The following is a 22,948-nucleotide window of genomic DNA, read 5'->3' as shown; positions in this document are numbered from 1 at the left end:
AGGGCCTCGATCACCAACACTCAAGAGTGCAGGGGCAGGGGCACCTCACTTAATGGTGGAGCTGCGAGGGTGGGAGAGCAACCTCACTGACAATGAGTCAGTGGTCTTGCTCGCCTGTCCCCGCAGTGGCCGCCATTAAGTAGGGGTCGGGGAGGGCTGGACAGCTGGGAGGCGGGAGCGGGGAGGGGAGCTGGATTGGGCCGGTCGTGCTGGGGGGGGGAGGGGCCGCAGGGGCAGCAGCGGCGGGGAAAGGTAAAGGGAGGAAAGAAGGGATAAAGAAAAAAGGGAAAATAGGCAGAAATAAGGCACAAAAGAGCAGAGATGCAGAAAAGAGCAGAAAGGTGAAAGATAGAAAGGGTAAAAAAACGAGTGAAAACGAGAGCAGGAGCAGAGGGAGAGAAAGGGAATGTGGGCAAAAATAAGGCACAAAAGAGCAGAGGTGCAGAAAGGTGAAAGATAGAAAGGGGGGAAAAACGAGTGAAAACGAGTGAAGGAGCAGAGGGAGAGAAAGGGAAATGGGCAGAAATAAGGCGCAAAAGAACAGAGGTGCAGAAAGGTGAAAGATAGAAAGGGGAGAAAAACGAGTGAAGGAGCAGAAAGAAAGAAAGGAGACAGAGGTCCACTGGACCACCAGGGATGAGGCGCAGGGAAACCTGCGGGTGGAGGAGGGCCTCGATCACCAACACTCAAGAGTGCAGGGGCAGGGGCACCTCACTTAATGGTGGAGCTGCGAGGGTGGGAGAGCAACCTCACTGACAATGAGTCAGTGGACAGAAATGGCTCCCCAACCAGCTCCTAGACCCAGCTGCAGAGATTTCCTGACACCCCCCCAAGTGGTGCCCTTAAGGTCCTGGACCACTCGTGTGGCTCACAAGCTTTTTAAATAAGCTTTAAAATCACGCTTTTGGCCTCTGTGCAAATGATCCCATTTGCACCAAGATTGCACTGCTTGCAGCAATATTTAGTACAAGCCTCCACTAGCCGGGATGACAGCCCACTGGATACCACTAACGCAAAGCTTCACCCTGCCCATCCATGATGCCCAGGCATGCTCATCAGACCATGTTGCATGCGACCTGCCACCTGCGACACGCTCCTTGCGACCCTCTCCAACATGAACGGGACTCTTGCTACAAAAATTTGGGAAGATTGAACTTTAGTGGGACTAATCTGGGACTGTCTCTGACCCGCTCTTGAATGTGGTTGGGCTGAAATGTTGTCTTTTACCCTGTTCAGCGTGACCAGGTAACTGCAGTTGGTGATTTCTGCTTTTAGGTGTTAATTTACATTTCATTCTTAAAAAATTAAGTCTGGTTCTATTGATTGTTTTTTTGTCATGTTGGTCTTGTTTATTTATTAAATTCATCTCTATTTTTCTAACCTGGTGCGGGATCTTTTTGTGTAGTGTTTTCACTGTTTTAATGTTTGAAGTGCTGCACAAATACTTCAAATATTGCTCTGAATTAGGCTGACCACTCTGTGCGACGTTAACAGGGTTGAGTAGAAGTTAATATGGGGCCTGATTGTGCCTTAGCTTGACCAGGATTGCGTGCTGCTTGGCCAGGGCTCACACCCCATTCAACCAGTAACCCAATTGCTTACAGAAGTGATGGCAAACGTTTTGACCTTTTCTTATAGTTTTTTCATGATATCACAGTGAGGTAGGTGTTTATCAGTATAACAATCCTGAATCCTACCTTGCTGTCCTCTATTGTAACCAAAGAATGAAGTGAGGATCTTGCTTTTTTCCACACAGGACACCAGATACATACTAAAATCTTTTGACCTACTTCTAAGATGCACTTTCTGCTAACAATTCTTCGAAAGTTGAGCCTTAATTTGATTCCAAAATATTTGTGGGCATTGCAATCAGGATTTTGTCTGGAGAGAAGATTGAAAAGTTGTCATAGACAGCCAAATTTCTTCTTCATATCTTTATAAGGGAAACAAAGCACTCCTGATGCTCTTGGACATCCTGGAAGCATTCAACACCTTTGCCAGCTCCTACCTCTTGGAAAAAATGTGAGAAGTAGTGGAGGCCTAGGCACAATATGGTAGGTGGTTTATCTCTTTGCTCAGTAACCCACAGGTGAGTTCTGGGTTTATCCAGGAGGTGTCTCTTCCAGTTTGAGTACTATATGCAGATCCTCAGGTTCAATTATACAGGCATTTCTTCACAACATACAAATCTACCATCTCTATGATGAGATGACAACCATGAAGGTAGGTTTCTATGACCAAGAAGAAGACACTCAGGCAATTTTCCACTTATCATCAGACCCAGGTAAAGATCTCAGAACAGTGGAGGGAGTATTCCTATCAATTGAAACTCCACTGAAAGAATCTGTTTTAACATAAATAAAGTCAAAATAGAGATCCTACTAGTTGCAACATATATCTACAACAGTGGTGAATGAGAGAAGCCACAACGTTCACTTCCCAGTAACCCGTGACTGCCCCAGGGCCACAAAAAAGATCTCACAAGAAATCATCGCCTATTTTGTTGTTATCCCCATGTTACTTCTGTAAATATGTTTGGATGAAGTTTTTTGCTTAAGAGTAGGATTCTATCTGGAATCTTTACTATTTGTATTATCTGAATTGACAATAGTGTCTATTGGAGTAATATCTTATCTAACTGTGTTTACTTGTTGTAAACGTTTTGTTTTCCCTCCTCGGGCTTCTTACTTGAATATGAAATGCGTCTTAGCCACATATTTGACAAATGAACAACTGTAATTTCATGAAATGCACATTCTTAATATGTTGTTTAGTTCTGTGGTTCAGTCGAAGAGCCAGGTCTTGAGGTCCTTCCTGAATTGGAGCAGTAATGGTGATTACCTAAGGGAGAGAGGCAGGGTGTTCCAGGTCTTTGCTGCAAGGTAGGAGAAGGATCTTCCTCCGTCTGTGGTCTTGAGCATACTTGGGATGGCATCTAGGGCCAGTTGAGCGGACTGGAGGTCTCTGGTGGGTGCGTGGAATGAGAGGCGGTGGTTGAGTTGTGCTGGTCCTGTGTCATGTAGGTCTTTGTAAGCATGTGTGACGAGCTTGTAGATGATCCTTTTGTTGACTGGGAGCTAGTGGAGGTCTCTCAGGTGGGTGGTGATGTGGCTACAGCAGGTGATGTTGAGGATGAGTTTAGCGGAGGCATTCTGGATGCTTTGCAGTTTCTTGAGGAGTGTCTGGGTGGTGTCGATGTAGAGTGCGCTGTCGTAGCCGAGTCTGCTGCAGATGCGTGCGTAGGTGACCGTCGTTCTGGACTCGGTGGGGTAGCACTTGAAGATCTTTTGATAAGGGCATAGCGTTGATCTGGCGGTTCTTGTTGAGCAAGGAGTCCAAGATGATCCCAAGATTTCTTGCATGATCTGTGGGTGTTAGCGGCGGTCCAAGATTTGCAGGCCACCAGGAGTCATCCCAAAGGTGTTTGGTTTGATCTGGACCTGGATGTGAAGTGCTCCATGTTGGCTGCGTGGTCGTCTGAGTGGGTGGTGAGGCGAAGGATGATTTTGTGTACGATGGCGATGCCTCCACCTGGTTTATTGATGCAGTATTTGTGAATGATCTTGTAGCCGTCTGGCATGGCTGAGCGATGTCCGGGGCAGAGGTGGAGTTCATCCAGGTTTCCATGAGGAAGGCAATGTCAGGGTGGTTGCAGTCGAATAGGTTCCAGATGAACTGCTACATCACTTTCAGTTTAGAGGTAACTACTGATGTCCCATCAAGACTGTAGCGAGAAAAGTAGCAACAGATTGCAGGCTACCATGTATTATAGGATACATAATGGTCAACCACTTAATGTGGTCCAATATGGCTATCATAAACAAATAGTCTAAAGGTAGAGTTGTTTGTACATGTCACTAGAACACTGATGGTGATATAGGACCATATTACATGTTACCATTTGCATATTTCTACATTACATGCTTATTTCCGTTGCTTTAAAAACTTTGTTTTTTGAAACAGAGAAATGAGTGTTGAAAACAGTAAGTGAAACAGTGGACTTAATTCTTTAGTTGTCTGCAGTAAAAATATGAGAACAGCACTGAATTATAGAGTTAAGAACGAAATAGATTCCATCGATTGTTAAAAAAACACTTTCTGTAGATAGAAGGCAGATATTGTTTAAGCTGTTCTCTTTAAGGTACAGCTAACTATGGGAAAACACTAATTCAAATGTGTAGGGCCTGCTTTGTGAATAGATTGTGGCAACAGCAATGGATAATGATCAGTGCAATTATGTGATTCTATGGCTGCACTATTTACCCCATAATTATGGATTGACTACATTTGACACACAATTGACCACTTATGTTTCTAGCTCAAATGGGTAATGTGCACAATTGGGTCTTAGCAATGGTAAAGTTCTGCAGATCGGTTAGGGGGATGTCATAATTATGATGAAAACCATTCTTGTCCAGCAAATGTTTTTTGCAGGGCATGGCATATGCTACTCTCTGTCTCTAATGCTTTGTGGGTGGTGAATCCTTGCAGCAATGCACTGTATCAGCACATATAATCTAACCTTTATAACACGGTTGCCTGAAATAGAACAACACTTTCTTGCATTATTAGGGAATAAAATAGCAGATTGTTATTAGTCGCTTTATAAAAAATTGTAAGGCAGTTGCCATCACTTTATTGATGTGATGTTTGAATCTCAAAGAATTTACTTTGGAAAGTGGGTCCAGATCATTTAAAACACGCAAATCCTCTCACATTCCAAAAGAGATAGTTGTCTCATTTGGGACTGAGGTCAAACCCTACAAGCCCTAGGCATTTCTGAAATCTAGAAACCCGTGGGAACCTAGGGCATTGAAACTAGCATGGATCTCAACAGGCTTAGTCACATAGAATACCTGTAAACATCCATTGGTAATTTAGTTGTCAGAAATGACTGCAATGAGCAGGTTTACCCCAATGCCCAAATACCACAGCTATCTCAATGTAGACAAAATTCCTGATAATTCCAAAGTTCCTTTTTGGGTCATTAATTTCCTGGTGATAGGCCAAGCAACACAGATATGGTACTGTTTTAATCAGAAGTGTGGGAATGTTTGGTTTTATGACTCCTTTTCATTCTCAACAGACTGTAGATCTATTCCTCAAAGAATTGTGAGGGATTTCTATGATTTCACCCAAAGTTTGGATTGACATTTTTTGTGCATTCTAGGCAAAACAATGTGGTGATATCGATATAACCTACACCTCCCTGGACTTCCCTGCATGTCTAGTTTTCAAAACTTTCTTGGGTTGGCAGGTTTCCTGGTGTGCTCTCTGACCCAGGCTTAAACATATATCAACTTCACAGATACCAAATATCAATAAAAGCTCAAAGTAAAATTCTTGATATTTCAAAAGTGCGTTTTTGCATGTCTCTTTCCCCAGGCATCAGACATAGCTGCAAGTTGGGTACTGTTTTCATCAGGATAAGTGTGGGAGGATTTATGTTATTCACTAGAGACTCCAGAAATTCTTTGAATGGCATACATTTTTACTTTTCTGACCATTCAAGACAGGAAAACCAGACACTGGTCAGACACTCAGTAGGATTTCAAAATGCCCAAATCAGAATACCAGTATACCAGTAGTGCTAGCCGAGAGGTCCTAGCCCAGACCTGTGCTATGTCGCCTTAATGGGTGCAGATCACCTCAGCAAATTCCCATTAGCAGGACTCTGCATTGCCTACTTAGGTGATTTAGGGCGATATGTATGAAAGTACAGAATTGCGATTGTGAATCTGCGAAATTTACCGAATCGCCCATTCAGGATCGCAAATCGAAATGTATGAAAGAAATCGCTAATAAATAGCGATTTCTTAAAAATCGCTATTTATTAGCGATTTCCCCATATGTGATTCCTTAACATGTAGGAATCGCATAATATGCGAATTCGCTTTGGAAAATCGAAATTTTAGCGAAAAATTGCAAAAAAGAACGAAAATTGGCAATTTTGCGATTTTCTAGAATGTTCCAATCAGGAACTCAGGTGCAGCATGATGACATCACAACCAGGAAGTGATTGACTACCCATGCTGCACCTGACTACCTGATTCAGAGGCAGAGTGAAGGTGTGTTTGGAACAGTGCAGTCACCTGGAGAACCATGGCTGAGAGTGGAGCCACGCCCAGGCAGGAATCCCAGCAGCAGGAGAGTGAAAGCTCAAGGAAAAGAAAACAAAAGTTTTCTGAGGCTGAATTGGAGGCTCTGATCCATGAAATGGTGACAAACAACAAATTACTTTTTGGAAGGAAATCCAGGGAGGTGCCAGAGAGTCTCAAAAGGAGGATCTGGGAAGACATACAGCACAAGGTGAATGCTGTGGGTGTGACACCCCGGAGTGTTGAGGACCTCCGAAAGCGATGGTACGACCTGCGGCTGCGCTCCAAGGAAAAACTAGCTGCCAGGCTGGAGCAGTGCAGGCTAACAGGTGGTGGGACATCATCTGTTTCTGATTCCACACCCTTGGAGGAACTGGTGGAGGGGACCCTGCAACCAGAGAGTGTGGGATGAGTGGCTGATTTGGACAGCTCTGAGCAGCCAGCATCTTCAAAAGGTAAGAACCATGCCCTAACACCCTTAACACCCCCCAGCAGTGAGCCAGGGTCAAGATACAAGATAGGTAGTCCAGAGCAGGCACACAGGCAGACCCAGCAATGCATCATGGGAGTTGTAGTCACATGTAAATCAAAGTTTAAAATTTGCAGCTAAAATAGTCAAACATGTATTCTGCCAGGCTTGAGAGTGAAACAAGACACCAATGTACTTGTAAGAGGTGTGAAAATGTTATTCATACAGTGCAAGTCAGTGAAATTAATTAATGTGTGCTGTTCTGTCCACAGCACCATCTTCGACACTGCCCTCAGCCAGTGTGACAGTTACTGAGTCAGGAGAAGCAGGCCAAGACGTCGACACAGAAGGGGAGGACAGCCCTGTGACCAGTCACAGATGAAGAAGGAGACACATAGCCAGACCTCTAGCGCCAATTCAGGATGACGCAGAAGAAAGTGGGGGAAATGTACCAAATGTGGACACACAGCCAGAGCAACAGGGACCAGCAACACAACAGCATGTCCCACGGAGTGCAGCCAGGCGCAGACATCGCACGGCCAACCTTTTTGATGAGCGAGGCGATGAATCAGTATATGCAGGACTGGAACTCATAATGTTGCAGGTGCAGCGCCTGCAGGCAAAAAACATAAAACTCTTACAAAGGGAGGTGAGGGAGGGCTTCCGTGCACTAAGGAATGGCATGAAGGATGGCCTACAGGCCGTATGTGAAGAATTGCGTTCTGAGGGTAGTGCTAGGCGCAGAGGTTAGCAATGCCAAGACAGGTACACCCGGGCCATCAACCGCCTGGCGGCTACATGTAGCATCCAGGCCAGGCGCAGCATTGAGATGCAGCGGCAATTCAGCCATGCTGCACAAGACATAGCAAATGCGCTCACACAAGTGACCACTGCTGTGGATGAGTTGCGCCAAGTACGCGCAACTGGGTCGGGAGTACTGACTCCAAGCGAAGAAGACAATCAGTCAGTTAGGAGCAGCACCACACCACCGCCAGCCTTAGAGAGACGCCGTAGTGGCAGAACCAATAGGGCTACACCTTCCACTGAACATTAGCCTGTGCATCATCCAACTTGTGAGGCACACCTTTACTGTTTTGAGCACTGTGAATGTAACATGTGCTAAATATATCTTGTTTGACTACTGTACGCTTAGACTTGATACATATCCTGCTATTAAGGATTAAAAAATACATTCACACTTACATGACTTGGTATTGTGCCGTTTGTCCTTACCTAGAAATAGTTGCGCGTAATCTCATCACCCCAGCCGCTGCAACAGCTCTACCAGCTACCATACGTCCAGGTCCAGGCCCCTCCACATCAGAGGATCCTGAGTCACTCAGCTCCACTGGTGTCCCTTTTTTCGTTGCAATATTATGGAGCATGGCACAAGCCACCACTATTTTACAGCACGTATTGGGGCTGTATTGGAGTGCACCTCCACTTTTATGGAGGCACCGGAATCTGCTTTTCAGGATCCCAAATGTCCGTTCGATGGTGCCTCTGGTAGCAATGTGTGCCCTGTTGTACCTGCGTTCACTTGCATTGTTGGGATTGAGGTAGGGATGCAAGTTGAAATCCCGTACTGCATAAGCACTGTCACCTGTGGATTAGATAAAAATATGTTAGCCTGTGACATGCACATGGTAGTTGGTATTAATGACCCCTATGTCTGAAGGTATTTACCGAGTAGGTATCCCTCGCCAAACTCCCCTCTTGAGAGTCTACGATTTATCCCACTGTGTCGGAAGATGAATGCATCATGTGTGCTGCCAGGGTACTTTGCTACGATGTCTGTGATGATGTGTTGTGCATCACACACCACCTGAATGTTCAGTGAGTGGTAGCATTTACGGTTTCTGAAGATGTATTCATTGCTTGAGGGGGGGGATATAGCAACATGTTTCCCATCTATGCATCCTATCACGTGTGGGAAATGTGAGATTTGATAAAAGTCCTGCTTTGTCTGTGCTATTGCCTGTGGTGTGCTGGGGAAGTAAATGTGATGTGGCATCCTCTGAACCATGGCATCTAGGAAGGCATGGAAGAATCGCGATAGGGCACTTTGTGACACCCCTCCTGCTGAGGCAATCACCCCCTGAAAACTTCCAGATGCCAACAAGTGTAATGAACACAGGACCTGTATTTCTGTGGAGATGACATTTGTCCTGCGTGTGGGGTGTTCAAGGTAGGGTCTGAGTTCTGCTATTAAATCATTTATGCTGTCTTCCTCAAGCCTATAATGTGTGTAGAGCTCCTCCTCAAGGCGCTGGGAGATGGTCACGCGCAAACGGAATATCCTCTCCTGCTGTAGCTTCCTCTGTGCAGCAGCTCTCAAACGCATCCTCCTTGCTATGATGTAAAGGCCCGCCATTGTGGTAAACAGTTTTTTGAATTCTGTTGCTGCTTAAATAGTTTGCACCTGGTTACCACCTGCTCCTACTTGGTGGTAATTGCTATTCTGTATTTTGCGAACTCCCAAAAATCGCTATTTGCGATTTTTTCATACATCTCATTGCGATTTTTTTTTTTGCGAAAATTGCTGATCTGCGATTTTTCTGCGATTTCTAATATTTGCGATTTTGCGATTTTCGCAAAATTGTAATTCGCAAATGTGCAATATCGCAATTTATTCGCAGAATGGCAATTCTCGCTAACGGTGGAATCGCATTTTTTGCGATTCCTTAATTTCAATGCGTTTTGGATTCATAAATGCCGATGAGCATTTTCGCATTCGCAGAGACAGAAATTCTGCGAATTTCGGCCTTTGCGAATGCGAAAATGCTTGATACATATTGCCATTAGGATGATGGATAATTTGTGATTATTTCGTCCTCTTATATTCCAATTAGGTTTCATTAACATTGCATCGTAATTGTCTACATCTAAGAAAATGTATATGCTATTTAAAGTATGTGCAAGAAATGTGCACGCCTCTTCAAGACTGTGAGGAAAATGTTGTTGGTGCAGGGAATACAAAAGATCTTAGGGGCATATTATCAAGGACGGCGGTAAAAATTATCGCCGGTTTAGCTGCAGAAAACTGCCGCTAAAGCGGTGATAATGGGCTTGATAATATGCCCTTGAGGATTCCAATAGAAGTTCATGTTCTGGTGTGAACATGGGCTTCTATAGGAATTCGCAAGGGCATATTATCAAGCCCATTATTGCCGCTTTAGCCACAGTTTTCTGCCGCTAAACCGGCGATCATTTTAACGCCGCTCTTGATAATATGCCCCTTGGTTCTCAAGTGTTTTTGTTTTTATTTTATGTAAATTGGTAAGTGGATTACTGCTTTTATCACGGAAATCCTTTTGTTACTTGCAGTTCATAAATTGTAATCTTTCTAATATAGCACAGTGAGCTATGAAGAACATGTCGCTCCTACACCTTGTATCTCTCAGTGTCCCATGTAACACATCCTGTACATTCATTTACACACATATGATTTATTGTCAATCTATAATGTGTAAGTGTGGTGTAAAGTGCTCTGACACTGCAAGGGGATGGGTAGCACTGTAGCGCTGTGAAAGAAACAAAGCAAAATAATGGTATTTAAACTGTTGTTTGTGTAATTATTAGGACAGACCAATACATCTGATATTCTTACATTGCATGTGCATCTCTTATATACAGGGACTGAAAAAAGTAAAAAGCATGCCTCTTTTAAGTAACTGTGAAGTGATAAAGCTGTGTGCCTTTGTTTTCTCTCCATTACGTTTAGGTGTGAGGCTCCCGATACCCCCCAGACAGAATACTCCAACAAAATGAGGCCTGCTTCCCCTTAAATTTGGACTTTGTTATGAGCCCAGTTGGAATCTTATAATCCCCTTTCCTGCCTGCACATTGCTTCTCAGAACTAAAGCAGATAATGTGCAGGCACTGCTAAATGCCTCACAGTGTCTGAAAACTACACAAGGGCAAGATTACCATACGTCTGTGGGGTTCAACCTCTTGGCAGGGAAGACGGCGCCCACCCCGTGAAAAGAGGTGGTAAACACCATCTACCTGCGTGTACCATAGACTTGTGCTTTGTATAAATAAAGTATGTGTTATAGAATCTATCTGTAAAACAAAAAAAACCTAGAACAGTTTACCTCGATTATAGTTCATCTTTTTATTACCACTTGAGAACGCGCATCATAAACACAGTTTAAAGTGCAGAGATTTTGAAAGGCCTCTTTGAAAAATATGGGTGCACATTCAGGCCAGCATAGCACAGCTTATACCATGCAGGCATTGCTGGCTGATGAAGTGAGCATAGCTATAACAGGGCACAGTTCACATATGCCCCTTATATATGTGATTACTTTTATTTCTCGTGATGTATTAGGATCAGAGCCTAGATACCATTTTCTTCTGATCCATTTCTCCAGTACATGAAAGGTGATTTCCTATGATGACACCATCAGGCCTAAGGATGTGTATTCTCATTTCAAGGGATGTCGTCAATAGGCTAATTAGAAGTTTCAAAACCTGAAAGATCCAACCTATTTTTCAACTCCGATTAAAGGTAAAAAATAATCATGGATATACAAGAAACAAAAAATGAAAATAATTATACCATGCCACCCTGTTTGTCAGCTGCATTGCAGGTGGCACTCGTGACACTACTGAGTTCATCAGCTGCCAGATAGACATCTTATCCACATATGTCTTGGAGGGGTCCTTGTGTTTGGGTGTTACTGCCGGATCATATTTTCTTTCTGTGCAATGTACATACCAGTAGTTACTCTCAACTTTCTAATGTTGGTAGAAGTAGAATTGGAATATACACATTGAACTGTGGGTTAAATATTCAAACTTTGCAGGACCTCTCCCCTATCAGGGATTCTCAGAGCCTACCCATGCAGTTGTTACCAGTCTGTGAAGTCAGCTCTGTGCCAGCTGCTGAAGGGGGGCAGCTGGCAGAGACAAGGGGTGAGTCTGCTCGTAGGATGTGTTTCTTGTACTGTAGATTTGCAGACTGAACCTTAATTACAGGAATCGGGAAGATATAGTACTGCTCCTATATGGCCTGGTACTGCCTACGTCCCCTTTTCTTTAAAAACCCAACACCCCCCTTGGAAGAGGACTCCCTCCCTCCTCCAAGGCAAGTATTTCAGACCACACTCTTTTGGATTAGGGCGAGTAACACCAGGCTGTATTTATTACATAATTAAAACATTGATATTGTTTGCATTATGTGCAATTACGCATAAAGTCTGGATACCTTGATCGATACACAAGGTTACTTGTCTAACCTTAACAAGTTACTAATACATAAAATTCCAATAGTAATCTACACATGTATATACATTACTTTCTGCGTGTCCCCGCTAGAGGCTACGTCAAGGTCAATGACTGGTGGCCCCAGATCCCATTAAAACAACAGGGACTCCACGGGAGTGGGTCTGTGTAGGGGGTACAGCTTATTAGACTGATATATTCCCCGGGCCCCCCCTATTCCCTAAGCCTTAATTCCCTAACGGGGCTGCAATACTCCAAACATGCACCCTGATGCTCATGCGCGTGCGCATGCGAGGGTGGCCACAGGCCTACTGGGAAGAGTGACTCCCCTAGCCCCTGCACCACAACAGCCTACAGACCGGCTGTCACCGCCCCTTTGCGTAGGGGGTCCAGCATACTGGATGGATGTCTTCCCCGGGGCCCCCTATGCCCTGAGCCTTAACGCCATAAAAGGGCGCTGCAAATCTGCATCCTTGCACCCTTGTGCGCATGCAGCAGCCTACTAGAAGAGTGACTCCCGGCCCCCGCACCCTTTCAGCCTGTTGACCGGCTGTAACTGCCCCTGGAATTCCATGTGAGACCCTCTGTCACCCCCTCAGGCGTCCCCATTTGAAAACTGGTGATGCCCGCTACGAACCAAAACTATGCTCACCAATCATGACCTTACTGCCACAGGCCAGAATAGTTATCGACTATCTGGCCTCCCCCCATTGCCCACTAGAAAGGTCATGTCTAGGCCCTTTGCTGGCGTTAACCGTGCTAGCGTAATACTTTACACAATTTTAAAGCACTGCTTTAAACTTTACCACCCTAGGATAATATGACCGCGTTGGCAGAATTTGAAACCCCTGTCCTGTGAGAGCCTTTACCACCAGCATGCTTCCGGAGCCCAGACGGACCCACCCCTTATACACCAATATTGGGGTCGTGTCTGCCCACCTAATACATGACTTGGGGCATTGTATCCCCCCATCTGCGCCCCTGCAATCCATGACTGCTGGGAGCCAAGACCCAGATCGACCGTCTAAAAATGGCTGCCTTTATAAAATTCTGCTTTTTGAAGCATTGCAGAGTTTGGGCATGCTGGCAGTACCTATTCCCTGGTTCGCAGAGGACTGATGGATGGCGCCAGCGTGCATAAGTGCAGTAAACTACTGCCTCCCGTGTGGGGGTGACTGTCCAGCCTACTGGAAGAGTGACTCCCTTGCCCCTACCGACCCAACTGAAGCCATATTCAGCAGGATCGAACCTGCACGAGGAGACTCCAATCAATTTCTAGTTCATTGCCTTGAACCATTTGGCCACAACTATTACCTGTTTCACCAGCTGCCAATGTGCTGCCTCAGCACGCCGCCGCCCGAGTTTTTTAGGCATGCTGGCCAGACCTATCCCCTGGGTCGCAGGGGACTGCTAATCGCCCCTGCATGCCCACGTGCAGTAAAATATTGCCCTTAGGCAGATACCCGTTCTAAAGGGCCGCCGAGATACTGCAGATGTATGCAGGCTCCCCCTCCCCCCAGTTTGGTCATGAAGGCAAGACATTTACCCTGATTTGCGATGACTGTTAAATACCTTCTGTCAAGGACAAATTCTGTTAAAACAGCGTTTAAACAATTGCCCCTCACTCCTGTTTAAAAGCAATATGTGACCCTTGGCAACTACAGGACAACCTGACAGCATAGCAGTAGTAAAAGCAGTTTGTCACCAACATCCGTTAGATGCAGTATGGAAAAACGTTGCCACCTTAGGGCAACATGACCGCATAGCTGTAGCTGAATTCTTGACCTGTGAGATCCTTTGCCCCCGGACCATGCCTGTTCCGGAACCTCCGGTCCAATTCCTGCAAGTATCTTGCCGTCCACGTGATGTGGTTCCTCCCCGTTATCACTCGGAATCCGTGCCATAAATAAATAAACCCAAACACAGATGATTAGTGCTCTTAGTATTTAGTAAACGGATATAAATCACATGACAAAGCAATTGTTTCCATCATAAGACTGTCCACCCTTTATAGCCCATACTCATACCCCCTCAGGCCCTATTCGTATAAAACAGTGGGGCAATTCTGTTTGTCTAACGAGCTAAAACTTTCGCCACATGGTATGTTCACCTGGATCCAGACACAGATGACCCAGGGCCTTCACTGAGCAGCAGGGATATAGAGCTACATGCCTGGTCTGGTCTATGTCCCATCAAACTGCCGAGCCTGTCACTTATTAATCCACCACTCCGGTCAGCACATATTTAAACTCGAAGTCTTATTGTTTCATCGTGAAAAGTAGCATTCAATGGGATTAAAAATGTGGTCGGCAGTGAACTGCTTCAGAGAGCAGACGCTTCAGAGAGCAAAGCAAGAAAAGAAGTTCAGGTGGAAATCAGACGTATGAATTGAGGCCGGTTATCACTGTCACGCTGTAGTCGGAAGGATGTTCACACTCTTGTCAAAGCCATTTTATTCATTCACCATGTTACTCTTATTGGACTTTATAAGCAGGAGTCTGCCCGATTTACCAAGACAAATAGAGCTCAGTTTGAGCAAAGATTTACGCTTCAATAAATCACGGAACTTAAAATAAAACAGAAAAAGAATGTGGGTTTCTGAGGAAATAGTAGCATTTACGTCACCCATCTGTATGTGTGTAACTACACGCATACAGATGGGTGGATGCATGAATGAATGATGGATGCAGGATGGATGGATGGATGCAGGATGGATGGATGGATGAATGGCTGGGTGAATGGATGCAGGAAAGGATGCAGGATGGATGGGTGGATGGATGGATGATGGATGCAGGATGGGTGGATGGGTGGATGCATGAATGAATGGTGGATGATGGATGGGTGGATGCATGAATGAATGATGGATGCAGAATGGATGGATGGATGGGTGAATGGATGCAGGAAAGGATGCAGGATGGATGGGTGGATGGATGGATGATGGATGCAGGATGGGTGGATGGGTAGATGCATGAATGAATGGTGGATGATGGATGGGTGGATGGATGGGTGGATGCATGAATGAATGATGGATGCAGGATGGATGGATGGGTGAATGGATGAATGGATGCAGGATGGATGATGGATGGGTGAATGGATGAATGGATGCAGGAATGGATGCAGGATGGATGATGGATGGGTGGATGGATGGGTGGATGAATGAATGATGGATGCAGGATGGATGGGTGCATGCATGAATGAATGATGGATGCAGGATGGATGGATGCACAAATGGATGGATGAATGGATGCAGGAATGGATGCAGGATGGATGGTGGATGGGTGGATGCATGAATGAATGATGGATGCAGGATGGATGGATGCATGAATGAATGATGGATGCATGATGGGTGAATGGATGAATGGATGCAGGAATGGATGCAGGATGGATGGATGGGTGTATGCATGAATGAATGATGGATGCAGGATGGATGCAGGATGGATGGATGGATGGGTTGATGGATGGATGGGTGGATGCATGAATGAATGATGGATGAATGGATGGGTGGATGCATGAATGAATGATGTATGGATGCATGATGGATGGATGGGTGGATGCATGAATGAATGATGGATGCAGGATGGATGGATGGATGGATGGGTGGATGCATGAATGAATGATGGATGCAGAATTGATGGATGGATGGATGGGTGGATGCATGAATGAATGATGGATGGATGGATGGGTGGATGCATGAATGAATGATGTATGGATGCAGGATGGATGGATGGGTGGATGCATGAATGAATGATGGATGCAGGATGGATGGATGGATGGATGGGTGGATGCATGAATGAATGATGGATGCAGAATTGATGGATGGATGGATGGGTGGATGCATGAATGAATGAATGATGTAAGGATGCAGGATGGGTGGGTGGATGGATGGATGGGTGGATGCATGAATGATGTATGGATGGATGCAAGGTGGTTCGGGCTCGCTCGCTGCGCTCGCTCGCTGTGCTCGCTGCGCTCGCTCGCTGTGCTCGCTGCGGTGCAATATGCAAATTAGTTTACGCCTCACCACTTTCAAATGTCACCAGCCGCCCCTGCAAAAGGAGCCTATCCCTTGTACATACTACTGGCGTACGCTGACACAATTAGGTAAAAGTCAAGAAGCAGAAAACTATGATAATTACAGCTTAGCAAACTAACAGTAATGGAAAACACTCGTAATTACTTGTCTGGGCGCTACCTACGTAGGCGATTAGTCAGTCTGTGGTTAATTTGATCATCTGCATGTGCAATGCTTGTGTCATTCACCTAAGTATGGGTTAATCTTTCTGTCCCCTGCACGTGAACACCAACTTTCTCCAGCTCCGGCTGCTTGCGTGCCCTTACTGAGTCACCAGCCCTTCAGCATTGAACTTCTGTGTCATCGTTTTAGGCTCATCATCAGGCCCGGACTGGCCGTTGCGGGCACCGGGCAATCCCCCGGTCTGCCGCATGGGTGGGGGCTGGTTGGGGGCTCCTGGGGGCCGTTTTTGTTACAGGGCCGTTTTTGCAGCATAGCTGCAAAAACGGCCCTGTAACAAAATCGGCCGAAAACCGGCCCTAGCAAAGAGCGCGGCCGCCCCCCCTCCCCCGACGGGAGGGGAGGGGGGCCGGCCGAGCACTTTGCCAGGGCCGGTTTTGGTTCCCAGTCCGGCCCTGCTCATCATCATGTGCTGTTGTGTGTCTAACCTATTTTCATTTGTCCCTAGTATATCTGCCATAAGTTACTCATGCACACACACATCAAGTACAGATCAAGCAGCAGCCATGCACGTTTCTCAGAGACTAACTAGTGCAAACGCTGCTCTTAACCCTTACAGAAAAGCCTAAGTGGCAGTTCAACAAACCACCTCTTAACCCGTTGACCGCTGCATGAATTCCGCCACGGTGCGGGTGAAATAATGAGTGGGCGTGGTTTGGACGGCCCCCGGATGTCCAACGTAATGGTGGGCGTGTGTGGAGGACAGCCGGGGGCTGCCGACCCACACCCACTCATTATTTCGGACGCATCGAACGGATTAAAGGTAGTGGCTGCAAAAATGTTACCATCAATAATATACAGCTCGGAAATGCTGAACACAAAGGACTCCTCAACGCTAAATCTAGCCCAGTCCAGATGATTTAAAAAACTGTTTTTAATCCCGCGTCATATCTCTCTCAGGCATAAATATGTCTGGAATGCGGACTAACTAACCAAATACAGACCAGATAAGGAGTCCTGGTTAAATATTACTGGTGAACGAGGGCAACCGAAGACAACACGCTAGCTCACCACTGCAGGGAGGAGGTTGAAAAACAATCAAGGCAGCACAACTCTATATGCCAAATTTTAAAACAAGCACTTCTACAGCTAAATCTGGAGGAATCCTGGCATATACCTATGTCATATCCTGCTTTCATAAAAATCACCAATAAATCAATCAAAAAATCATCGCTACAAACTGTAAAAGCCATACTGGCTGGTACAAGTCACACTTGGTCGTTGATGCCAACCTACAAGCAACTAAAAGCACAACCCTACTTGCAAGAATGCTTCAGAGACCACTACACGAGGAAATTGACTTAACTGAGATTGGGGTCTTTTTCTAACAAAGATTTTACCCCTAAACGGCTACGGACTTGGCCAACCCTGGACTGCCGCCTCTGTGGTAACGGAGCAGAGTCGCTTATACATCTATTATGCATCTGCCCAGTATTTTATACTTTAAGGACGTCACTGTTAAGGCCAATTCTAGGAGAAACTCAAATCAGGACCTGCAGAGCGGCCGTCACAGAATGCCACAGTGGTTCCTCAGTCCAACTGCCTTGTAAGACAAATTCTTAACACTAGCAGCACAAGAACCTGACGAGAAAGAAACAGTGAATTAGGAACTTGGAAAGAAGGGCATAAAGCAGCCGGACAGAGTCCTTTTTAGAACTTTTTTGCCCTCTCCTTCTTTAAAGCTCTCTTTTACGACATGCATTACATGTGAAATAGGAGGCATAGTCACGCTCATATTAGTAAACGATCATGGATAGTAAGCCTTAGTGACTTAAGAATCTGGAAAGAAGGTTATTCGCAGCTGGGTTAAACCCCCTATGATCGTTTTGCACTTTTCTCTGCTCACTCCCCCCACTACCACAAGCACTTTACTTGCAAAATGAAAGACATGGATATGTTAACAACGCTGCTTATAACAAATTGTTGCACTTTGGCACCATACAACCCGAGGGTCACAACTACAAAAAGAATTGTATTGTCATTTTATTTTGTGTATTTGAGTTCTGTTGTTTATACTATGGTGGTAAGTTCCACACTTTTTATGATTTTAACAAATCAAATAAAAGTATAATTATCTATCTATCTACCAGCGCACACGCTGCAAAGGTCAAGCACGAACCCCAGTAATACAAAGACGCTTCTGAGAGCAGAGGGTCTATACTATTGATGGTCAGCTTGAGGGCACCAGAGAAGGATCTCTCAAATTGGTCTGCGTCTAGTGAAATTATTCAACATGTTTTGACATTGTAATCTGGCACCTGAATGCTGGATTACAAGTGTAACAAGCATTTGCAATGTAATAGGTTTCGCATTTTTGAGAGGTGAAGCTAATGGCATTGTAAATGACAATGCTTTTAATTTATCTGTTTTAAAAACCAACTCATAAAAAAGGCATTGTCATTTACAATGCCAATAGCTGAAACACATGCAAATACGAGACCTATTGCATTTCAAATGCTTGTTTATATTCCCCCCTGAAAGACGGAGAAAGAACTGATGGCTGCATGTAACATATCCAACTTCGGTTTATTTCTAACTTGCGGTTTTATCCCTGGGCTTTGCAGATTTGCGATGCAAGGATTTAATTGCCCAGCAGAGATTACACACTGGCTCCGGAAAGACATTGGAGAATATTCACAAGGAAGTGGCGAAGAGAGGCGTTAGCCTTCTTGGCATAACGCTTCTCTCCGCCACTTCTGAAAAGAAAGGCTGCACCATATTCACAAAGACATGTTGCAGCTTTGCTTTTCCCTCTGAGATGGCGCTAAATTTCACAACTTAACGTCAAAGCAGGCACCCTTGCACCAGAGTGCAAGAGTGTCTGCAAGCATGGAGGTTTCTTTATGTACAGGAAGGTGTCCCTTCCTGCATATACACAATCCAAAATTCCAGTTTGTAACTTACATGTGTGCTGTTTCATGTAGCACACATGTAAGTTACAAAACGGCATTTGTAAAAAAAGGTTTGTTCATGTACAGGAAGGGACACCTTCCTGTACATAAATAAACCATGGATTTTTGCATTTTCCATGTGTGCTGCAAAAGGCAGCACACATGGAAAATGCAAGCACGAGGAGAAATAGATGTGTCCTTGTATCGCCAACTTAAGACCAGGGTTTTCCTGGTCTTAAGCTTGGCGTTAGCTCCTATTTACGCTGCCCTTGTGAATAGGGGGCAGTGTAAATATCAGTGGGTGTTGCGATAGAACGCTCACCCCAACACCCACTGCATTCCCCTTTCCTGCTAAACACAGCGTGAAAGGGGGCCTATTCACAAGGCAGCGTTAAGCCTCGTTAAGTGGTGTAACGCTGCCTTGTGAATAAGGCGAGGTCCCTATTGCCACCACAACATCACTGACGTTGTGGTAGCGATAGGGGCTTGTGAATATGGCCCATCATTATTATTCATGTAGAACTGTGATGGGTTGCCCTGGCAATGCAATCCCTAGTCTGTGTTCGATATTTGATTGAGTAAACAGTTATCTATGCCTGCTGCAGTTTATACATCTAAAAGTAAGACACACAACAAACTCTCAAAGAGTAGCCAATCAATAGCAGATTAGATAGCTCACTGCGTTTATGCATCTGCAGCAAAAACCGGAATGTAGCTCGCAGGATCCAGGTTCACCTTCTAACAAAAACCTAGATAAATATTTCGCCCTTCAAAAGTCAACAAAGTGAGTAGCATTTCGTTCTTTCATAGGAACAACTGTCATTGCCATGAAGCCAGAGGCTGTGGGAGCAAGCAGTATGAAAAACCAATGTAAATCTTAAATTCTCACAGTTGTGAGACCCTGTGCTGCTTCGGTGAGTCAAAGAATCAACCAATGGTCTAGTACAGCGGCAACCTGCAGGGGGCACTCTGGCGTCTCTCTGTCCACCCTCGTTGTCCTCTGCAATAACAGATGCTCTGATATTCGGTACTGTGAGACCTATAACGAGGATATTGTTTTCCATTTTATTAAAAAAATACTTGTTTTTCACATAGCGCTCCATACCACTGTCGTGTCGTTATGCCTGACTGTCCAGTGAGACAGGTCAGGCAATGAGGAGGAGGAAAGAAGGACAGGAAAAGGAGGAGCATTTAGGTTGTGAGCCAGTAACTTCCTGGCAGGGAATAAAGAAGGGTGCCCCTGTTAGAGCTCCGTGTCCTGTGATCATTTGGGCGGGTAAAGGTGTGACAATGGCGACGAGGGTGGGATGAGCCAAACCCCACACACAACGTCACGCAGCCCAGCCGAATACCGGCCCCAACGATCAGCCGATTCAGAAAAGGGGGTGGTGATGAACAGAGTGTCTGAATTAAGCAGACCACTCTTACCCAGTCCAAAGATCAGGGCTTGATCCATCACCGTTATTTATCTCACTGCCCCATCCCAGCTCAGAACCTGGCTATATGCAAATTAGTCTGTCCCTGGCCCAGTGCATCATGGGAACAGGGCAGACCAAACTACCAAGCCAATTCTTCACCAGAAAGGAGACAAGCTACCGGGGACCGGTTTCTGGCATTTCAGCCTCTTCGGCCCGGCTTGCTTGAATCCTGATGGAGCAGTGAGAAAGGGACTCATGTCTGAGTATACCCTGCCACACCTATAGTGGCCAAAAACGATTCAGAAAAGGGGGTGGTGATGAACAGAGTGTCTGAATTAAGCAGACCACTCTTACCCAGTCCAAAGATCAGGGCTTGATCCATCACCGTTATTTATCTCACTGCCCCATCCCAGCTCAGAACCTGGCTATATGCAAATTAGTCTGTCCCTGGCCCAGTGCATCATGGGAACAGGGCAGACCAAACTACCAAGCCAATTCTTCACCAGAAAGGAGACAAGCTACCGGGGACCGGTTTCTGGCATTTCAGCCTCTTCGGCCCGGCTTGCTTGAATCCTGATGGAGCAGTGAGAAAGGGACTCATGTCTGAGTATACCCTGCCACACCTATAGTGGCCAAAAACGATTCAGAAAAGGGGGTGGTGATGAACAGAGTGTCTGAATTAAGCAGACCACTCTTACCCAGTCCAAAGATCAGGGCTTGATCCATCACCGTTATTTATCTCACTGCCCCATCCCAGCTCAGAACCTGGCTATATGCAAATTAGTCTGTCCCTGGCCCAGTGCATCATGGGAACAGGGCAGACCAAACTACCAAGCCAATTCTTCACCAGAAAGGAGACAAGCTACCGGGGACCGGTTTCTGGCATTTCAGCCTCTTCGGCCCGGCTTGCTTGAATCCTGATGGAGCAGTGAGAAAGGGACTCATGTCTGAGTATACCCTGCCACACCTATAGTGGCCAAAAACGATTCAGAAAAGGGGGTGGTGATGAACAGAGTGTCTGAATTAAGCAGACCACTCTTACCCAGTCCAAAGATCAGGGCTTGATCCATCACCGTTATTTATCTCACTGCTCCATCCCAGCTCAGAACCTGGCTATATGCAAATTAGTCTGTCCCTGGCCCAGTGCATCATGGGAACAGGGCAGACCAAACTACCAAGCCAATTCTTCACCAGAAAGGAGACAAGCTACCGGGGACCGGTTTCTGGCATTTCAGCCTCTTCGGCCCGGCTTGCTTGAATCCTGATGGAGCAGTGAGAAAGGGACTCATGTCTGAGTATACCCTGCCACACCTATAGTGGCCAAAAACGATTCAGAAAAGGGGGTGGTGATGAACAGAGTGTCTGAATTAAGCAGACCACTCTTACCCAGTCCAAAGATCAGGGCTTGATCCATCACCGTTATTTATCTCACTGCCCCATCCCAGCTCAGAACCTGGCTATGTGCAAATTAGTCTGTCCCTGGCCCAGTGCATCATGGGAACAGGGCAGACCAAACTACCAAGCCAATTCTTCACCAGAAAGGAGACAAGCTACCGGGGACCGGTTTCTGGCATTTCAGCCTCTTCGGCCCGGCTTGCTTGAATCCTGATGGAGCAGTGAGAAAGGGACTCATGTCTGAGTATACCCTGCCACACCTATAGTGGCCAAAAACGATTCAGAAAAGGGGGTGGTGATGAACAGAGTGTCTGAATTAAGCAGACCACTCTTACCCAGTCCAAAGATCAGGGCTTGATCCATCACCGTTATTTATCTCACTGCCCCATCCCAGCTCAGAACCTGGCTATATGCAAATTAGTCTGTCCCTGGCCCAGTGCATCATGGGAACAGGGCAGACCAAACTACCAAGCCAATTCTTCACCAGAAAGGAGACAAGCTACCGGGGACCGGTTTCTGGCATTTCAGCCTCTTCGGCCCGGCTTGCTTGAATCCTGATGGAGCAGTGAGAAAGGGACTCATGTCTGAGTATACCCTGCCACACCTATAGTGGCCAAAAACGATTCAGAAAAGGGGGTGGTGATGAACAGAGTGTCTGAATTAAGCAGACCACTCTTACCCAGTCCAAAGATCAGGGCTTGATCCATCACCGTTATTTATCTCACTGCCCCATCCCAGCTCAGAACCTGGCTATATGCAAATTAGTCTGTCCCTGGCCCAGTGCATCATGGGAACAGGGCAGACCAAACTACCAAGCCAATTCTTCACCAGAAAGGAGACAAGCTACCGGGGACCGGTTTCTGGCATTTCAGCCTCTTCGGCCCGGCTTGCTTGAATCCTGATGGAGCAGTGAGAAAGGGACTCATGTCTGAGTATACCCTGCCACACCTATAGTGGCCAAAAACGATTCAGAAAAGGGGGTGGTGATGAACAGAGTGTCTGAATTAAGCAGACCACTCTTACCCAGTCCAAAGATCAGGGCTTGATCCATCACCGTTATTTATCTCACTGCCCCATCCCAGCTCAGAACCTGGCTATATGCAAATTAGTCTGTCCCTGGCCCAGTGCATCATGGGAACAGGGCAGACCAAACTACCAAGCCAATTCTTCACCAGAAAGGAGACAAGCTACCGGGG

The sequence above is a fragment of the Lissotriton helveticus genome, chromosome 2_2 (assembly GCF_964261635.1).
Source record: "Lissotriton helveticus chromosome 2_2, aLisHel1.1, whole genome shotgun sequence".
In the NCBI taxonomy this organism is placed as follows: Eukaryota; Metazoa; Chordata; class Amphibia; order Caudata; family Salamandridae; genus Lissotriton; species Lissotriton helveticus.
This window is presented reverse-complemented; position numbering follows the sequence as displayed.